Source organism: Danio rerio, chromosome 2 (assembly GCF_049306965.1).
Source record: "Danio rerio strain Tuebingen ecotype United States chromosome 2, GRCz12tu, whole genome shotgun sequence".
Classification (NCBI taxonomy): Eukaryota; Metazoa; Chordata; class Actinopteri; order Cypriniformes; family Danionidae; genus Danio; species Danio rerio.
In genome coordinates, this window is record NC_133177.1 from 32,505,698 (window position 1) to 32,526,864 (window position 21,167).

Genomic DNA, 21,167 nt, shown 5'->3' on the forward strand with positions numbered 1-21,167 from the left:
TTTAAAGAGTCATGAAACAGCAAAAGCTTTTTGAGATGTTGACAGTCATATACATGTTCCAAGTTGCTAAAATACAATTAGGACACATATATTTAGCAAGTGGAAATTGGTTGAATTCCTTCTGGTTTAAAAATACATTTTGAAGCAACATCATGGTGATGAGATCATTGTGTAAAATGCAGCGTGGAGATTGGCTTTCTGTACCGGCCGGTACGAAGTAACATCATTGAGTTTTCAGCACATCTGTTCATTATTCATTCATTCATTCATTTATTCATTCATTCATTCATTGTGTTGCCAACCGTAATTCAAACTAATAGTTGAAGAATTGTTTAGAAACATGGGTCGTCAGTGTTGCGTTTATAAATGTGCCTCAACAAAAGTTTTTGTTTCCATTTCCACGCAATAAGAGCACAGCTGTGTGTGGATTACAGTGGTCTGCTAACACACAACATTAATATGTTTGTAAGGAACATTTTTTACCCGAGAGCTTTTTGAATCTGGAAATGGTGAAATCTGGATTTGCCACACATCTTTCTTTAAAAAAAGACACGGTTGGTGTTGATTGTCCTGTCTCCGAATTTGGTAAATGTGTAATCAATGTTCTTTGTTTATGTTTATTCAGATAGCAAAGTTAGTACCGTCAGCAGTACTCTATCGGTTTTTAAAGAAATTCTTTAGTCAAAATTAATAAATTTAATTAGTTTAACTTATTAAATAATTAGTTTTAGGTGTGAAAATCAGCTGTTGTGCACGTAAGGAAACTCCCCTTTTCATGCAAACCCTTTTCTCTTTCGCCACTCCCACCTAAACAAAGCTGAATTCACCCACTTTACTGACTTTTTTCAAACAAGAGGAATGAAAACATCTTGCTGAGACCGGGAGGTTTCATATCCCTTTAAAGAAGCCATTTATTAGAGCTGGTCCTGCAGAAAGTTTGGTACTTTTTTACATTTTTCTTTTTTCAGTAAAATTTGAGAAGGTCTGTCATCAAGTCAAAAATTAATTTCCCAAATGGAAAGCGCATATAACACTTCCAGCTTCACTCTAAGCTGCATTTAAAACAACACTTCACAATCCCCCCTCTGAATTGTGAAATGAGTTTGATCTGAGCTGCTTTAAAAGTGAACATACTGAATTAGCATGGGTTAGTCAGTCGCCAGGTAGCCCCAGGCAATGCCATACATCAGTGCGACTATCTGCTTGGCTCCTGGCCTCTCTAGTGCTCAGCGTCCCACCACGGCCCTGCTTTGATATTACTTCACACAGCGGCCCACATCACTGTAATGGATGTAGACTCATTCATTATCTCCATCAATCACAGGCGCAGAGCCTCGTACGAGGACTGAGAACAGCAGACAATTGAATTAGGCTAAACTCTATATGCGGCCTGTCAGGACTGTAATTCTCCTGTATTACTGAAACTGGAGGGGCAAAGGTCATCTCTAGACAATCTTCCGCTGTGTTTTGGTGGTGTAGCATGTTGAAGACAGAGCTACTGAAAGAAGTACAGTGTGCTTTTTGGTCAAGGACATTATGAGAGGCTGTTTATGCTTATTACACTGTATACCGTACTGTATGCTAATAGATTCCTGCATAGTAAATAGTTTGTTTACGCCTGAGGAGCCGGACAGCATGAGTGTGATTTGTATGCAAAGTAACATCAGCACTTTATTAAGTATGAAAAGACTGTAATCACTTGATGGCAGAAGCGTAAAGTTCAAACACATTTTTTTTTTCACACCAGCTCAAAGTATATTTAATTACTTACACAAGAGTTTTTTTTTTGTTTGTTTCTGATAAAGCTTTCTTTCAGGACCCTTACAGAAAAAAAACCATGAGGTTCATGTGTTAAAAATACACCTGAAACATACTTGCAGCACTTGAAATATTTATAATTTCATGTAAATTAAAATAAAAATAACTAATAATAAACGTTACATTGTGATAACTTTTTGTACAGTAAAATATCCACACATAACCACACATTCCAAAATTAATATTGAAATTTTACACAGTCTTGTTGGCTTAGGATGAAAACAGCACTGTTAATATTCATAGTTAAACATCAACTACATGCATATATTATTTTAATTTAGTCTGATAGACAAGGTTAACAAAATATTGGAATAAAACTTTTCATATACACTCACCGCCCACTTTATTAGGTGCATCTTACTAGAACCAGGTTGGACGACCTTTCACACTCAGAACTGCCTTAATCCTTCATGCCATAGATTCAACAAGGTACTGGAAAGATTCCTCAGAGATTTTGGTCCATATTGACATGATAGTATCACAAAGTATCATGATAGCATGATTCACGCTTTATGGTATAGCACGTTATCTTGCTGGAAGTAGCAATCAGAAGAGGGCTACACTGTGGTCATAAAGGAATGAACATGGTCAGCAACAATTCTCAGGTAGGCTGTGGGATTGACACATTGCTCAATTGGTACTAATGGGCCCAAAGTGTGCCAAGAAAATAAGAAGTGGCACCCTGTGGGGTCTGCTGCTGTAGCCCATCTGCCTCAAGGATCAACGTGTTGTGTGTTCAGAGGTGCTCATTTGCATACTTTGGTTGTAACGAGTGGTTATTTAACTTAGTCCTGATTAGAAATTTGCCTTAACAAGCAGTTGCATATGTGTATAATAAAGTAAATTATATATACTTTAAGGCGAGGCAGTGGCGCAGTAGGTAGTGCTGTCGCCTCACAGCAAAAAGGTTGCTGGGTCGCTGGTTCGAACCTCGGCTCAGTTGTCGTTTCTTTGTGGAGTTAGCATGTTCTCCCTGTCTTCGCGTGGGTTTCCTCCGGGTGCTCCGGTTTCCCCCACAGTCCAAAGACATGCAGTACAGGTGAATTAGGTAGGCTAAATTGTCCGTAGTGCATGAGTGTGTGTGTGAATGTGTGTGTGGATGTTTCCCAGAGATGGGTTGCGGCTGGAAGGGCATCTGCTGCGTAAAAACTTGCTGGATAAGTTAGCGGTTCATTCCGCTGTGGCAAACCCTGGATTAATAAAGGGACTAAGCCGACAAGAAAATGAATGAATATGTACTTTAATAAAGTGGCTGGTGTGTGTAAGTCAGTATCAATATTTAAAAAAAAATAAAGAAAGAAATTTAACTACATTTTTTTAATCATGTTTAAAGGCAAAATAGCTTATACTGGTAAAAATAATGATAAATAGATGTTTTATAAAGTTAAACAACTGTTCTAAATGGTGTTTTGTTTTTTGCACAGACTGTCTCTAATCATTTAATATCATGTATTGTCAGAATATCAATTTTGTTTCTGCCCATCTACTGTAAATAGTTTGACATATAAAGTACTGACAGCCATTGACCCCCATTTAATGAACTATCTAGAACTGTACTTTGAGAAAAAAAAAAAATATATATATATATATATATATATATATATATATATATATATATATATATATATATATATATGTATATATACACACACACACACACACACACACACACACACACACACACACACATATATAAACACATACACAAACACACATAACACAACACAATTCTTTCTATAATCCCTCTGAGTCATCTATGTGATGTATGTGAGGGTACAAGCCAGATAACCTCCATATATTCAGTTCAGCTGGGAAATCATTGCAGCACTTTCCACTCATTACGTCTCACACTCAGTCGACAGTTTACCCATTTGTGTTATGGAGTTTCATCAAAGATAATGTCTAATGATCAAAGCCAATGATGCTCGTCTGTGTGAATAATGATGCAGAGGAAACGGCTTGTCTTGAGCTGCATCCGGAGGCTCAGGAAGAGCCTGCTTAATCAGACATAAATTACATATTATACATTCTCCATTGTGTGTGTGTGTGTGTGTGTGTGTGTGTGTGTGTGTGTGTGTGTGTGTGTCTGCGTGCGTGCGTGCGTTAGTGCGTGCGTGCGTGCGTGCGTGTGTGTGTGTGGATCAGATTTAGCCTAGATTGGGAAGATCAAATGTCCCCATATGAATAGTAAAACCTGACATTTTTTACATTTATTTTACAAAAGTGCAATAAATTATTACAACAATGTGATGTTTAATCTGTAAATGTAAAAATGCATAAAAGTTTATATCAGGGTTTTGCCCATAAACACTATCTGCACCATTGACAAGATATCTTATCAATTAAGAGACAACACCATTGACGAGTTTCTACAACAATCGGTGTTCCTGTGTTCTAGGTGTGTTCAGTAATTAAAGCCCTAGTGCATGTACATAATAAATTTTTGGGACTTCTGTGTTTTCGAAAAACTAAGTTGATCAGTGAAAGTGTAGATCATATCAAATGTAAAAATGAAGAGGCATAAGAGATATGAGCAGGCATGAGTGGATAGACTCAGACTCAATATCACTCATGTTTTGACTATTTTGATTCACATTAAAATAAAGTCAATGAAAGCGATCTCTTTAGGGCCTGGTATACTTCAAACTTCAAACAACATCAAACGAACTGAAATCACGGCATTTTGAACGGCATTTTTCACTGGCCAAAACAAAGTCCGTTTTGAGTTTGACACAGCTTACCAAAACAAACTTAGGGAGTTCGTTTTGACTCCTTAACACCTTTGAGCTGTAATTCATTTGTGATGATTACACAATCTGTGGGTGTGTTCTAGAACTCCCCATTCTTTTTCACTATATACTGTTTTGCATCTGCATAACTCTAGTCTGCACTCCTTGCCATATGGCCTTGAGTAGTATTGTTTACAATTTTATTTTTATTTTTAGAGGTTATTAGATGTGTAACTGTATTTGTTGTAATTTCTTTTTTTTATTCAACTTTTTGTATTAATATTATATGTTAGGCTCCTAGAATCTGAGGGTAACGCGATTTCAATTCTTTAAATGTCCTGTACATGTGGTTGAATTGACAGTAAAGCTGACTTTGACTTCTTTGACATGTGACTGATTTAAATCTCATATCCATGGAGGTCAGACAGAAGAACAACATCCAACACAATGTCAAATGATCAACATGAACACACTAAGGAGTGGAGTAGTTGAGCTGGTACAGCAGTATTTGCACCTGTACGATCGCTTGAGGAGAGATTTTAAAAGCTCGGAGGGGTCCCACACCAAACACAAAAGAACCATTGAAAAGAAACATTGTTCTATTTGCAAAAAAAAATAAAAAAATAAAAACAATGTAAAGATGTGGTGTGCCAGTCTGATCTCACGAGGAAGCGTAACTTTTTTACATTTTGTCAGTTTAGTGGCTAATTCATACAAATTTGTCCAGTCATTTGAAAATGTATGAGTTTTAAAAGGAGGCAGGGGACCAAACCCCACACCTAAACCAAATTGCCATTGAGGCATAAGCAAATCCTAGTAAATTGTATGAATTCATACGATTTAGGCCATAGGTCTCAAACTCAATTCCTGAAGGGCCGCAGCTCTGCACACAGTTTTGCTCCAACCCTAATCAAACACAGCTGATGCAACTAATAAAGGTGTTCAAGAGACTATGGCTGCGTCCGTAACCGCATACTTCCATACTATATAGTACTCTTAAATCAATATGCGAGCCGAGTAGTATGTCCGAATTCATAGAATTCGAAAATCAGAATGCGAGAAGTACCTGGATGACTTATTACTTCCGGCGAGATTCTAGAGTGCGCATCCCATGCATGCTGCAATATCCCATGATGCATGATTTCATGAATGGGAGTAAACCGACGCAATTGACACAGGTAGGTCACGTGACCATGACATCCGAATTCCATTCATGCTTTTTATGTTCATACTGTATAGAATGTACTTTTCTAACGGCCGAGTAGTACATTTAAATTCAAATGCAGTACCTACTGAGTAGTAGGCGGTTTCGGACGCAGCCTATACATGCAAACAGTGTGACATATTTACAAATGCATGTCTGTAGGTTCGAAAACCATATTGCATAATTTGCCTTTTTGAACTTCTTTTTTGCCCTCAAATGAAAAAGAACTTAACACTAGAACCGCCATGGGGTCAATATTACCCTTCACTGTTATTCAAATGTACATAACAAACCTTCCATAAAACATTCAAGCCTGCCAGTCATTGACTTTTACTAAAATTACCTTATTTACAATTCCCAGATATTAAATTTTTTTTAGATAAAAATAGATTTTTACCTTTAAGTGCCAGCGTGGGTCAAATTTAAAAAAAAAATGCTTGTATTTATGCACTGCTTATGTTTGAAATTACTCAATGACTTTTACTTCCATTTTTTTCTCACTGAATTAGTGGTTATAATAAATTAATTAAGTCACAATAACTAAAAAAAAGAAGGTGAATTGTAGCGCTATTAAAAACACAAAATGAAATGAATGATGGAGAATTTGGAGAAATAAGTTATGCATCAGAGTATAATGGCTTAAATTGAGATATTTTAACCTACTCATAACCTTCTCCTAAAATAATCTTGATCTGAAATGATTTTTTCATGAGTCTAGACAATTTTTGTTTACAATATCAAATAATAGTGAAATATTATGTTTGTTTTATTTAGCAATTTCTAAACAAAATTTCTGCTGGGTACAATTGACCCGCACTGGCGACCTCGGACAATTCGAGTGTTAAGTGTGCCGGGACCTTGATAGACACAGACCTCTTAGTATTGTCATGGATTAGCCTATAACCCATGAATCTTACTCACTCACTCACCCATGCACGCACGTACGCGCACACACACACACACACACACATACACGCTAAAAAATACATGCAAAAAAAATGCGAACACGAGGACAACATTTTTTTCGCTTCTACAGTATGTGTGGTGTGCTACGATGTGACAAAGACAGCACACCACACACCAACAGATTTTCACCCAGAGACCCGAACGTGAACATTTGATCTGCTGATTGGATCTTCTTTTTATCACACCGCAAAACAATTTATGAAAAACTAAGTGCAAAATGCAAAGAGACAGAATATAAAGACAGATTGTGGTCTATTTTTTAATATGTGGCTCCAAAAATGCTAGCAAAGAATCAAACTGAGCCACTGATATCCTGAAGTAAACTTTGAATCACTTGGTAAAGAGGTGAAACACTCCTTCTCTAAGCAGTCTTGGATGAAACCAATATTTCCTCCTCCTTTTTTTATTTTTAAGAATATAGAGTTTATTCAGAAGGTCATGGTTCGCACCAATTAAATAATTGCTTAGTATAGTTTTTATTTTACATTCTTCAGGTGATACAAAACACAGACGTTTCAGCACAATGCCTTTAACAAAACCATCATCACTGACTACGTTTACATGGACATCAGTTATGCAATTATTTGCCTTAATCTGAATAAGACATTAATATGATTAAGGTGTTTATATGAGTTTCTTTTTGAATGTTGCTTTCATGATCCTGTTTTACATGTTATAGCACAAATAATATAATGTCACCAAATGTGGTGAAAATCCTACATGACGGTATAGTTTGATTAAGGTGCTTACATGTCTGTACTGCACTTCAATAATGTGACTAAAATCAGCTTACTCCACATGTCTTAATTTTATTTCTGTTTAGTTTGATTATGACCTTAATCAGATTATAATAATAAAAAATTGCTGTTTGCTGCACATGGTAGACTCTTAATCAGAGTATTGTCTTAATTGTATTAAAATCAGATTATTGGTGTCCATGTAAACATACACACTGCTTAAAGACACCATTTTTTAGTTTGCATTTTGCTTATATTTCAAAAATATTTTAACAACGCATGAATTAAAATGCAATCAGACCCTGTGTCCAAGGTTTCTGTGTGTAGCATTTTTTAGGATGATAATTACAACAATAACGGAAACTGTACACAAGCTGTACACAAAAATCTGAATCAATGTGTACGAACCCTTAGCTTCAGTGGATAGAAATATTATTTATACAGTATTTTGCGAGTCTAAAAACACTAAAAGTCAATGGCATTCCCCTATAATGATGTGTGTGATGTCTCAAAGATGTTTCATAACACATTCACGCTTCTTTGCTTTGATGACTGTTTCTAATAAAAGATCTCATAAGGAGCTGCGTATGCAAATGCTGAGGTGAAATCATAATATTGATCTGATATTTTTGCATAGAGCTGGGCTTTTTGGAGTATTTGTTAGATGGCATGACAAAGTCCTTGAAGTGCCGTAAATAATTTATATTTTGACGGCCGGTTTGACATTAAACACACCAGAGATGAGAAACCTTTGTGTTTCTCATGACAGCTGAATTCTGCTGTTTACTTCATTGAGAATCAGGTTTCATTACAGTTCTTTCAAGGCAGCATTGTATTGATTTTCCTGAAATGTTTTGGTTAGAGGTTTGATATCAATCCCAAAGTGTGACTTTTGTGAAATTAAAGCAGATTAAGTCTTGTAGATAGGCTTACTGTAGCTTTTGGACAGTTTTTGTTTTCTGAAAATGGCCAGCTGTTCTAAAAATATAGAAAAAAAAAGATTGAAATAATACAAATGTATGTTTTTAGCAATGTTTTGCAATGTTCCTGATGAAACATCCAGTGTTAATTTAGTATAATTATGATACTTAGATACATTGTTTTTACAGTTTGAATTGGTTATTATTTAATTATTATTCCTTTTTTTCATTTACATATCTTAGATAAATATTCAACAGCATTTTTACAGTTTTTATTTTACACAGTCTTGCTGCTCTGGTAAGTGTGTATTGTTACAGAAACACTGGAAAATATATTATATGCAATACACAGAATAATATAATATAATATAATATAATATAATATAATATAATGTAATGTAATGTAATGTAATGTAATGTAATGTAATGTAATATAATATAATATAATATAATTAATATAATATAATATAATATAATATAATATAATATAATATAATATAATATAATATAATATATTATAATATAATATAATATAATATAATATTTTAGTATGTAATATAAGTAAGAGATTATCAATGGCATTTATATTACATTACAGACCCTAACCTTACATTATCGTACATTACATTACCTATTATTCCAGGTCATTAGCCAAGTTATAGACATGTTTAAACTATAGTATTGCTCTTGACAGCACATTATTTGGCTAAATGGGTAAAATTTTTATTTATTTATTTACTTATTTAAAAAATTTTTTTGTCAGTTATGATACTTTTGTGCCAACTTTAAATCAGACATGGGCATACAGAGCAAGCAAGAGCGAGACAGAGAGAGAGATATCTGGTTATATATGGGCTTATCCAATAGCCAATAGAGGTGTGAACCGTCACTGGTCTCACAGTTCGGTTACGATTATCATGCCATCAATTCGGTTCAATTCGATATCATGGTGCATTGACAATGCTTTCCATATACCGTTTTATATTTTATTCACAGCTCAGCAATTCTTGTATTAACATGTATAAACATATTTATATTTATATACTATTTGTATTACAATTTTGTCCTTTAATACAAACAGTCAGATATATAAACTGTACCTCTAAAAACTCAACAGTACAAGTACATGCACAGAACAACATGAGCATTTATAGCAAATAAACAAATGTAAATATCCTGCTCGCTTTCTGAGCCTTGTCTAGCGAGTTCTTTCTTACACCCGATTGGCTCTAACGCTCTGGTGCTTTTCACCAGTGAGTGACAGTGATAAACAGCTGATCCATAACAGACGCGGTGGAGAAAACTCGCTATGCAGACACGCTCGTGTCTGGATCCACAAGTATCGTCGTACTGTAACAGCTGGGAGGAGAGGAAACTTTACCTCACAACAGCAGGTCAAAGGTCCACAGCGAGAGAGAGAGAGAGAAATGGAGTTTACTTTCAGTTTCTTTACAACAGTGAAACTGCTGTTAGCGTCAGTGAAAGACTGTCCTGCAAACACTCGCAATGAATTTTAAAAGCAGTAAGCTACCGCGAAATAGCACATATGAGATAAGTGACGTCAGTACATAATAACCGGTTATGATTATTACTGAACCGATACCGAATTGTCCGCATCTGCATCGCGGTGCAGTAAAGAAGCAATTAATTTTGACATCCCTAATAGCTAATAATAAAATTAGTTGCTTCTTGGCAAATACTTTTGAGCATATTTGCGAGTCGGTTGACCCCATCAGGTGAAGGGCACATCAGTGTCTTTACAATAAAACAGGAATGCATCTCAGGTGCAGATACTGTAAATGCTTTGGCAACTGTTACTGAGATCGGATGGTTAGTAATGTTTGATGGTTCATTTAGAATTGTGAACTGGAACTACCTGTGCATTTAAATGATTTTATTGCACACCTTCCAGCCAATCAAGGATTTTAATAGACCATGGAATAATATACTGTAATTTAATACTCATACAAATTCACACACTAACCATTACTTAATTGAATCCATTGACAGCCCATTGTTTTGTGAGCCATTAAAGTTTTGTTTTACAGTTAGATACAATTCAGTTGACCCAAAAATTAAGATTTTCTCAGTAATTAATCACCCATAAGTGGAATTAAACCTTTGCAAGTTTCTTTATTATGTTAAACACAACAGACGAGGTTTTTAGAAAAGCTGGAAAATGAAGATATTTTAAAGAAAGCTGAGAACCTGTAACCATTGACTTTCATAGTAGAAAAAACAAATACTATGGAAGCCAATGGTTACTTAAACTGGTTTGGAACATTTACATTTACATTTAGTCATTTAGCAGACCCTTTTATCCAAAGCGACTTACAAATGAGGACAAGGAAGCAATTTACACAACTATAAGAGCAACAATGTATAAGTGCTATAGGCAAGTTTCAGGTCTGTATAGGCAAGTTTCAGGTCTGTATAGGCAAGTTTCAGGTCTGTATAGGCAAGTTTCAGGTCTGTTTGTTCAGGTCAATTTGAGGATGAGTAAATTATAAATTAACTATTTGTTTGGATGTAAACTATCCCGTTAAAATTTGAAAGAAATCCACACAGTCTTTAATTTCAATCACCCAGTCCTTTCTTGATGCGTTCATTTGTTAAATTGCTCTGCTCTTACAAACAATGGTTGTTCTGAACTTGTCTCATTAAATATTTCCTGTTCATTTTTCCAAGGGGCAACATCTGTCTTTCTGTAATGCACTTTGTTTAGCTGTGTTTGTTTACAAGCCGTCTTTAGTCTGCGAGCCTTTAAAGAGTGTCAGGAAAAATCCTCAAGTGTTTGAAGTCTCACAGCACTTTCTTCAACCCTCTCTTTCTGTCTTCATCTCTGATAATAAACACGCACATACTTCTAATGAGAGTCATAAAAGCCTCTCCTTTTTGATTCTTCTCTTGCTCAAATTAGCTGGGAGTATATTTTCTGGCTTTGTGTTCGTCTCTGTTGGTGCAATCTCTAAATTTAATAACCTCACTTCTTTTTCTCTTTATCCCTGTCAGGTTGGTGTGGAGTTTTGTAACTAAAGGATTTCTGCGTGCACTGGAATACATCAGCCAAAAATGAGGAACTGTTGAGAGTGAGTATGACTTCATGTGTGCTGTCTTATTTTTGCTATAGCTTTGTGGAAACTGAAACAGATTTGCTTTTGCTGTTTGTTTGGACCTGCTCAGATTAAGCAAGACACGGCAGGTGAATAAATATAAACTAGAAGAGTAAAGTTCGTAGACAAACTTTATTGTTTATTGTTTATTGTTGTAAAGTTTAAAGTAGTTTAATAGTTTAGACCATTTAATTAGTTTTAAATAGTTTAAAACAGTTGGCATACATAGAAAAGTAGTAGAAAGCAGGTTGTAAAGGTGCTGCAAGGGTGTTTAAATTGGTTTCTATGTGGCTGCTAAGGTGTTGCTAGGCAGTCATTAGGGTGTTGAGTTGTTGCTAGAGCATTCTGAGAGGTAAGGTATTGCTAAGCCATTGATAGGGTGTTCTGAGTGGTTGCTTGGTGGTTGCTAGGGTGTTTTGAGTGGTTGCTAAGGTGTTGCTAGGCAGTTGCCAAGGGGTTCTGAGTGGTTGCTAAGGTGTTGCTTGGCAATTTCTAAGGTGTTCTAGGTGGTTGCTGAGACATTAAAGGCGGTTGATAGGGTGTTCTGGGTGGTAACTAAGGTGTTGCTAGGTGGTTGCTATGGTGTTTTAAGTGGTTGCTAGGTGGTTGCTAAGGTGTTGCTAGGCGGTTGTTAATGTGTTCTGAGTTGTTGCTTGGTGGTTGCTATGGTGTTCTGAGTGGTTGCTAAAGTGTTGCTAAGGTGTTGCTAGGCAGTTGCCAAAGTGTTCTTAGTGGTTCTTTAGTTGTTGATAGGTGGTTGCTAAGGTGTTTCTAGGTAGTTGCTAAGGGGTTCTGAGTGGTTGCTTGGCAGTTGCTAACATAAATGAGGTTCCAGTATGAATTAACATTATGCTAGTATGTTTCTAGCATACATTAGCATGTTGTTAATTCAGTTTAAATTAGCATGTTGCTAGTATGTTTATAAATTAGCATGTTGCTAGTATGATTATATTTGTTTGTATGTTTCCAACATGATTACTTAGTATGTATTGGTATGTTGTTGTCAGTATGTCCAATGTAAAGTCAATGGCATTTTTTTACAATGGAAGTCTATGGGACAGTTGCCAAGGTGCCGTAAGTGGTTGCTAGGATGTGGCTAGTAGATTGAAAGGTCGTCAGGGATTGGCAGATTGGTAGTCTGAGTTAAATTAGCCCAACCTTAAGTCTGTATGACAGTCTGGCGCAAAGTTATGAGGCCATAAAGTTTGGTCCAATGTTAAATTAATGGGATTTTTCAGAATTTTCTGGGTCAGATTTTGGAAAACTGTATGTCGGTTGAGTTGAAAAAGAAATAGCAACCCGAGTCAGACCAGTTTGGAGGTTTGGTGGTAGTTTGGTCTAGAAGGAGATGGATATAGAAATTAGTCTCAGAAGAAGACAGAAGAATAATAGGTTTATGTAGGATAACAGTAAGTTGGCTTTCTCAAGCCACCATAACTAGTATTTTGCACCATACCTCACCATACTATTGATTACATGAAGAATTGCACAAGTTTATATATATATATATATATATATATATATATATATATATATATATATATATATATATATATATATATATATATATATATATATATATATATATATATATATATATATATATATATCCCTGCTGAAAAATCCAGCTTAAACCAGCCTAAGCTGGTTGGCTGGTTTTAGCTGGTCGACCTGGCTGGTTTTAGAGGGGTTTTGGCCACTTTCAGGCTGGTTTCCAGCCATTTCCAGCCTGGTCTTAGCTGGTCAGGCTGGGAGATGACCAGCCAAAACCAGCTTGACCAGCCTAGCCAAGCTGGCAGACCAGCCAAAACCAGCTATATCCAGCTTAAAACAGGCTGGTCAAGCTGGTTTTAGCTGGATTTGGCTGGTCATTTTCCAGCCTGACCAGCTAAGACCAGGCTGGAAATGGCTGGAAACCAGCCTGGAAGTGGCCAAAACCCCTCTAAAACCAGCCTGGTCGACCAGCTAAAACCAGCCAACCAGCCTAGGCTGGTTTAAGTTGAATTTTTAGCAGGGTATATATATATATATATATATATATATATATATATATATATATATATATATATATATATATATATATATATACACACACAAACACACACACACACACACACTTACAGTATACACAACTTTAATTTATTTTATAGTAAACATCCAGGAAAAACAATCTCACAAAATTACTATGGAAGTCATTGGTCATTCTTTAAAATATCTTAATTTGTGTTTGAAAAAAAAAAAAATCTCAAACTTGTTTGAAACAAGTCAAGAGTGAGTAAATGAGATCAACAATGGCATTTTTTTTAGTTAACTGTCCCTTTAAAACACTATTTTGATTGTTTTCCTGATATTACACTGAAGAAAATAGTGCTTTATGAAAATCCTAAAAGCCCAATGTCTCAAAGCTGAAAGGTGCATATAAAACATTGTTTTTTTTTTCTGTTATGTCTTGACTTAACCTCTTTCTTGACCTGATTGTTATAAGCATGATAATAATAATTTAATTAGCTGGGACATTGTTTAATAAGCAACGCGTTGCTGGTTAATTGGTGAGCAATTGAGGACAACATGTAAGGACACAGAGATGTCCGTGACTGCCTTGGACAGCTGGGGTTGAACACACACCTACGCTCACACACACAACACCACAGGCTTTTTAATAGACTGAGACAGAAGGATTAGGTTTTTACCTGTATCTTGGTTAATATTTCTCTGCACTGCATGTTTTTTAATTGGACTTGTTTTGCAGAAAATATTTCTGAACATTGTTTACATGAAAGTGTATTACAAAAGATATTCTTAAGAAAATGAGCTGAGAAAAAATAAGCGTTTGTGCATAAATCTGTTAACGTTTTGATCAAAATAACTATTGGGGAGCGATTTAAGAGTGACTTTCAAAATAGATAAAGAAAAACATTTAAATAAATTTTTGTTTATTGTTTTTATTCCGGTAATCAGACTATTTTGGCAAACTTATGACCTTGACATTTTAGTTGGCAAGATACATTTTCTAGTCAAGTCTAGTATGTTCTGCATGATATATTTATTTATTTATTTATTTATTTATTTATTTATTTATTTATTTATTTATTTATTTATTTATTTATTTATTTATGAAGTTAGTTAGTTAGTTAGCTTGTTAGTTAGCTTATTAGTTAGTTAGCAGAGTAAAATAGTCATATTTCATTGATCCTTTAAACACTTTTGTATTTAGATAGATAGAAAAATAAAGAAAAAAATTATAATAATAATATTAATAGTTACACAATTTTAAGGTGTCATTGTTACAGTATAATCACTCATTTATCTACTTAGTAATACTAATTAATTGCTTGTACTTGCTATGTGGTTAGAGTTGGAATGTGGGTTATGTGTAGGGTAAGTGGCATGTAAACAGGGCTTGACATTAACACCCACCAAATACGGGTAGTTTTCAGCTGTGGCAGGTTAGACAGACACCTCCCCTAGTCCCTTTGGCTGGTTGAATATAATTTTTAATTATATAAAAAAGCTTTTTATTCTGAAATAAGTTTTTTTATAAGCAGGGTTCGATAATAAGGATGACCTAATATGCGTGCAAATGCGATCTTAGAATCGAGAAGCAGCGCGACTGACAAAAACAATTGTTCACACGAGCAAAAGAAAGCTGGTGAAAACCGAATGAGACCATGATAACTGGAGCTAACCAAAATTTGTGGCTAAGAAATTATTATTTATGTTTGGTGTGGTCAGAGATAAATTTGGCAAATCCTTCATAATCCTTCCTCATACACACACAAAAAGTGAAATGAAGGAGGAGGCATGTGGACATCACACATCTACATGCATATGCATATATTTTATATATGCATATAAAATATATTTTCCCAACAACAAAATTGTGGCTAGTGAAAATGGCGAGTGGTTAGTAATGTTGAAAAACTACTAGCCACAGTGGCTGGTGATCAAAAAAGTTAATGTCAAACCCTGCATGTGTAATTATGCATAATTACATGAGGATAGCTAAATGAACGTGCATCTTATTTTCTTTTTTTTAATGGAATATTGCAGTGTTTATTTTAAATTATTTCTCCATGTACATTTTATTCATTATTTTTCTTTTCTGTTGGGATGTTTCCTCATAATCTTTACTTGAAATAACTTCCTCTCACTGTTGCAATATCACCTCTCTCTTTTCTGTGTTCCTGTCACATATCACACATGCACACTTCAGTAAACAGAGAGAAAAGCAGGTTAATGAGTTTACATGCTGAGGGAAATCTGCATAAGGAACAAAAAACTCTAGCCGTGAAGATTTATTCCTATTCTGTTTATGACCTTACCTTGCACAGGTTAATGTGTTTACATTGTTAGCTTTTTAAGCAAAGCAGGGTTAAGAACATTCATGTAAACACACTCATTGACTTTACTTCACAGACACACTCTTTCGACCTAATCTTGAACATTGTGTAGGAATTAGTCCTTCCCATTAAAACCAGTCTTTCAAAATAGCAACGAGCCAACAATTTTGCTCAACACCCCACCTTTTTATTGACCACCCATCAGTCCACAAAGTAGCACAAGTGGGTCTGCTATTTAAACAAGGTGTGCAAAACGTGAAAATTAGGGTTGCGCTGGTTTGAAAATAGCAACAAATCACGCCATACACATCTTGCACCCTATTGCACCTGGTGTATGATAGGGCCCTTAATTGGTGTTTTGAAATTCTATGGAAATAGATGTTAAATATACGAAGAACAGTCAAATGAATCATTGCTTCTGGATTTGTATTTTCAGTGCACTTGTGCTAAAAAAGGACACGCAAAAGAAACGTTGTTAAACTTACAACCTCTATTGCGTACATCAACCATATATTTTAATGAAGATTATATTCCCACGCAGCTGTGACACGTAATGGTGGCAGCACTGTAGAATAAGAGCAGCATCTAAAAGGACACATCATTCAGTCCACAGCAGTGTCTGAGTATAAGTCGATCTGAAGAGCAGTACTTGATGACTAATCGAGATTGACATCCATTGACTGCGAGGTGACAGCCATGAACCGAGGAAGATATGACGCCACTTTTTTATTTCATTATTTTATTTTTAGTATCTGAGGGTGAAATGAGAACTAAAACTCTTTCAGCTGTGCTCCCAAAGCAAAATCAATATATATATATATATATATATATATATATATATATATATATATATATATATATATATATATATATATATATATATATATATATATATATATATATATATATACATTATAACTCATAACTGAGTTACACAACCACATTTTACTGCTAGAAGCAAGAGTGTAAGCATGTTATAAAAAGTGGGTGGGCTATGGGCAAACTTTTCAGCTTCATGAATATTAATAAGTGATAAACCCTACACTGTAAACTTTATCAAATGAAATGAGTGTAGTTAACTCAAAATGTACTGAAAGTTGATTCTACTCATTTGAAAAGAGTTTTGAACTCAGAGTTGAAGGTAATGAGTTAATAAAATACATCATTACTTCAACTTAAATGGAGTAAGTTCACAGTACTTGATTGTTTGTTTTTTAAACTCAAATGGTTTGTAGCAATCGGTTTCCTCAAACGGTTTGAGTTGCCTCAACTTTGGGTTTTACAGTACTCAGTTGTTTTGAGTTCTCTTCGTTTATTGGGACTTACTGTGCTCAAATTGTTTCGTTTACTCAAATGGGTTAAGTTTACAGTTCTCATCAGAATGAGTTTTGGTTTGAGTTACCTTAACTTTTTGGGTTTTTCAGTGTAGTAATCATAATTGGATTAAACAATAAGAAGTGGTAGAAGTTAGTGAGCTAAATTATTTGAGAAGTCTACCACATGTCACTATTCTGCCCTTTCACTGGAGATCAAGTGACGATTTAATTTAAACTGCAAGCTCTAATAAAAATAAACTTAGACATACAGTTGAAGTCAGAATTATTAGCCTCCCTAAATTATTAGCCCCTGTTCATTTTTTCCCCAATTTCTGTTTAACGGAGAGAATATTTTTTCAACACTTTTCTAAACATAGTAGTTAAGTCATATTTACAAGATATATTTCAAGACACTTCTATACAGCTTAAAGTGACATTTAACAGCTTAACTTGGGTAATTAGGTCAACTAGGCAGGATAGGTTAATTAGGCAAGTTATTTTATAACAATGGTTTGTTCTGTAGACTATAAAAAAATAGCTTAAAGGGGCTAATATTAATGACATTAAAATGTTTTTAAAAAAATAAAAACTGCTTTTATTCTAGCCAAAATAAAACAAATAAGACTTTCTTCAGAAGAAAAAATATTATCAGACCTACTGTGAAAATTGTCTTGCTCTGTTAAACATCATTTGGGAAATATTTAATGAAGAAAAAAAATCAAAGGGGGGCTAATAATTCTGACTTTAACTGTACATGCAGATAAATTATTCATAATAAGATTAAAAACATGGCTTTGAAAAAAAATAACCAGCAAAGCTAATTGAGAAAAAGACATTTTTTTTGAAGATTATGACAGATTCTCCTTAAACAAAGCATCCTTAGGTTTGCTAGTAGAGCTATACCTATATATATAGGCCATGTTTTGCTGTTGAAGTGCTGTTGCCCATGCTTTGTGAGCGAGCTGTTTTTGGCACCAGTGAGTGTGTCACAGCAGAAGGTGAAACACGTGGTGGGAGATGCACTTTCTCAGAATGTGGCTCGGAGTTGCCCGTGGCGAGAGCTCTGCTCATTAAATTTTCAGTTTAATATCTCCATTTTCCCCGCTTTTCCCATGTTCTGCTCCCCTTTTAAAACTGCTTTATCTGATGAGAGCATGAGCTGAAAAAAAAGTAGAAGGAACTTGTAGAAGATAATTTGTCAGTTTTTGTCATCAAATCTACCTGAATCACAAAAAAATGATAATGGAAGTGAAACACATTCTTGACCCTCATTTTTAAAATGACAGCAATGCGCTAATGGGGATCCGATGCTCACATTGAGTAACGATGACGCATAGTAGTGCAATTCCAACTACTACATCACAATGACAGATGATTCAATCATTACTAATTCCATCTCCCGAAGAAGAAAACCACTGTACCCTCAAATACAGAAATAACATATGCCGTCATAGGCTTACTTTTTTATGTCAACTTTTAATATCATATTTACAATGAAATACATTTAAAAATCATTCTGAATAAAAATAAGGTTCTGAGTAATATTATCATTGGAATGGTGTGTATGCACATGGACTTTTAATTTCAGTCAGCTAGCCCCAATAATTGTCATCCCATACAAAATCGTTGTGTTTAAGATTTGATTTCTTAAAAAATCACTGCCTGGCTTAGATACGATATAAAATGGGTATCAAACCAAACCAAAAGCACTGCATCAAAATATATTTTCCCCTGCCATGTCTTTATATTATATGTGATTATATTTAAATTACATTACAACATCAATGCTGTAAAAGAAACGTTATGAAGTTGAAGTCACATAAGCCTTTCACCGGAAGTGCATCATTGACTGAAAAACACTAGCTGTATATATTGTCCATTACTTTCAGAATATATATACATTTTCGACTGATGAGTGATGTAAACTTAGACAGCCAATCAGAATCAATCTTACATCTGAAGAGTTTAAAGTGGCAAATGTTGGCATGTGCTTATTATTAACAACATTATCATCTTTCGGTGTGAATGCTAATGTGGTTATCCCTAGTAGTACTGCACGATATTGATAAAATCTGACATTGCGGTATTTTATTTTCCTGCGATTATATATTGCAATATAAATACAATTTCTTCAGATGAGTTGAATAACTCTATTTGGAATGAAAACTTTAATTTAGATTGACTGGAATAATCTTGTAGCGGAGTGAATCAAACAAATCACAAACATAATAAATTAAAATAGAGCAAAAATAAAAGTGAAATAAGTAGTCAGATATTCAGGTGCAGTAATACGACACAATATTATAGTGAAATTTTCACCCTCGATAATGATAATGACGATGACGACAATGATGGATTAAAAAATCCTTGCACATATCATGATATTTGTAAATGAAGGGGAAAAATGCATCAAAAAAGTTATAAGATGTATTTCTTTTATTAACTACACATATATTTTGTGAAAGTGCAACATTGATATGTTTTCAATCCACCATTACAAGAAGTGCCTGATCATGTACTGTGGTAAACAGTAACAGTGCAAGGCTGATGAATTAATTCAGATGTCTTGTATCTTTAAATTAATGCCGATACCTGGCCAAATTGATAATGTATCGCGGGGTGGAATTCTCACAATAAATCTTGCAATTATAAAAGTATATTGATATTTAGTCCCACCCCTTTATTATTGATTAATCAGATGTAATGTACAATGTAAAATAACACATTCTTCATTGCTGATCAACTATAATTCCAATTCCACATTGCAGATCTTGATGATAAAATTATATATTGTTCCGCCCTAATCCCTAGTATCTTTATAGTTATCTTTGTGTGAATGAGGCTTGATTTACAGTTCTTCAGATTTGGTATGCACTTATGTGTTATGTAAAAGCACTGGAAGGTAATTAGCCTTTCTTGTACTGAACCCTGGAGAGGATCTGACATTATGAAGTGTATGTAGTTGCGTGTAACTCCAGGATATGCTGTTGAAACACTAAATGGTTGTTATACATATCTTCATGCTTAAATTTCTCTTCAGGCTGTTGTTGGTAAACATGCTCTCGGCACAAAAAAAAACTATAAAACCTAGTTGGCTGCCTCCAGATAGAAGATTGTTATCATGTAGTATATCTTGCTTGGCCATCTTGGGGACTGAACTGAGGAATATAAAATGGCAGATGTTGACGATTTTATATATACTACCAGTCAAAAGTTTGGGGTCAGTTTTTTTTTTTTTTTCCTTTCTGGCAATTAATAAATGGATTTTTTAAATTATTAAATATTTATTACACTTTTAAATATACTTTATACCTTTTTAAATAAATTGCTTTTATTACTATTATCAATAATAATAATAATAATAATAATAATAATAATAATAATAATAATAACAATAATTATATAGTGATTACTGAAGGATCATGTGACTCTGAAAACTAGAGTAATAAAGTTGAAAATTCATCTTTAAAATCACTAGAATAAATAATTAAATTAAAGTCCCCAAACATTTGAATGGTAGTGTGTGTGAGTGTGTGTTTATATACAGTATATATATGGGTGGGTGTATGTATATAAAATTTTAAACAACATCTATTCTTGTTACCTTTTTTGATTCTTCATTGAATTATTATATTATATTATATTATATTATATTATATTATATTATATTATATTATATTATATTATATTATATTATATTATATTATATTATATTATATTAGAATTGATTATAAGAGAATTGATAATAGAGTGGAGAGATAATGAAAATAAAATAAAATCTCTTAGACCCTAATCTAGCATTATAAGAATAAAGTGAGTGCCTTTGTTCTGTAGGACATGAAAAATATATTCTGATAATGTTTGAGGAATGAATTTGGTTCCTATTGACAGTAAAAATAAGAGGAAAATAAAAAGAGAAAAATTGTGAAAAAAATGTTATACAACGTTATTTATTTATTTATTTATTTATTTATTTATTTATTTATTTATTTATTTATTTATTTATTTATTACCTGTTCTAAAT

At 34.1% G+C, this 21,167-nt stretch overlaps 1 protein-coding gene across 17 annotated transcripts in view; it reads left to right on the top strand.

The window, feature by feature from the left end:
- Window positions 1–21,167, top strand: part of dlgap1a (discs, large (Drosophila) homolog-associated protein 1a) — a 207,299-nt gene that overhangs the window by 56,495 nt on the left and 129,637 nt on the right. For all 17 annotated transcript variants that reach the window (XR_012388949.1, XR_012388972.1, XR_012388952.1 and 14 more), the window contains exon 2: window positions 11,387–11,463. The gene's annotated coding sequence lies outside the window, so the exon portion shown is untranslated. The remainder of the gene's footprint in view (window positions 1–11,386; window positions 11,464–21,167) is intronic.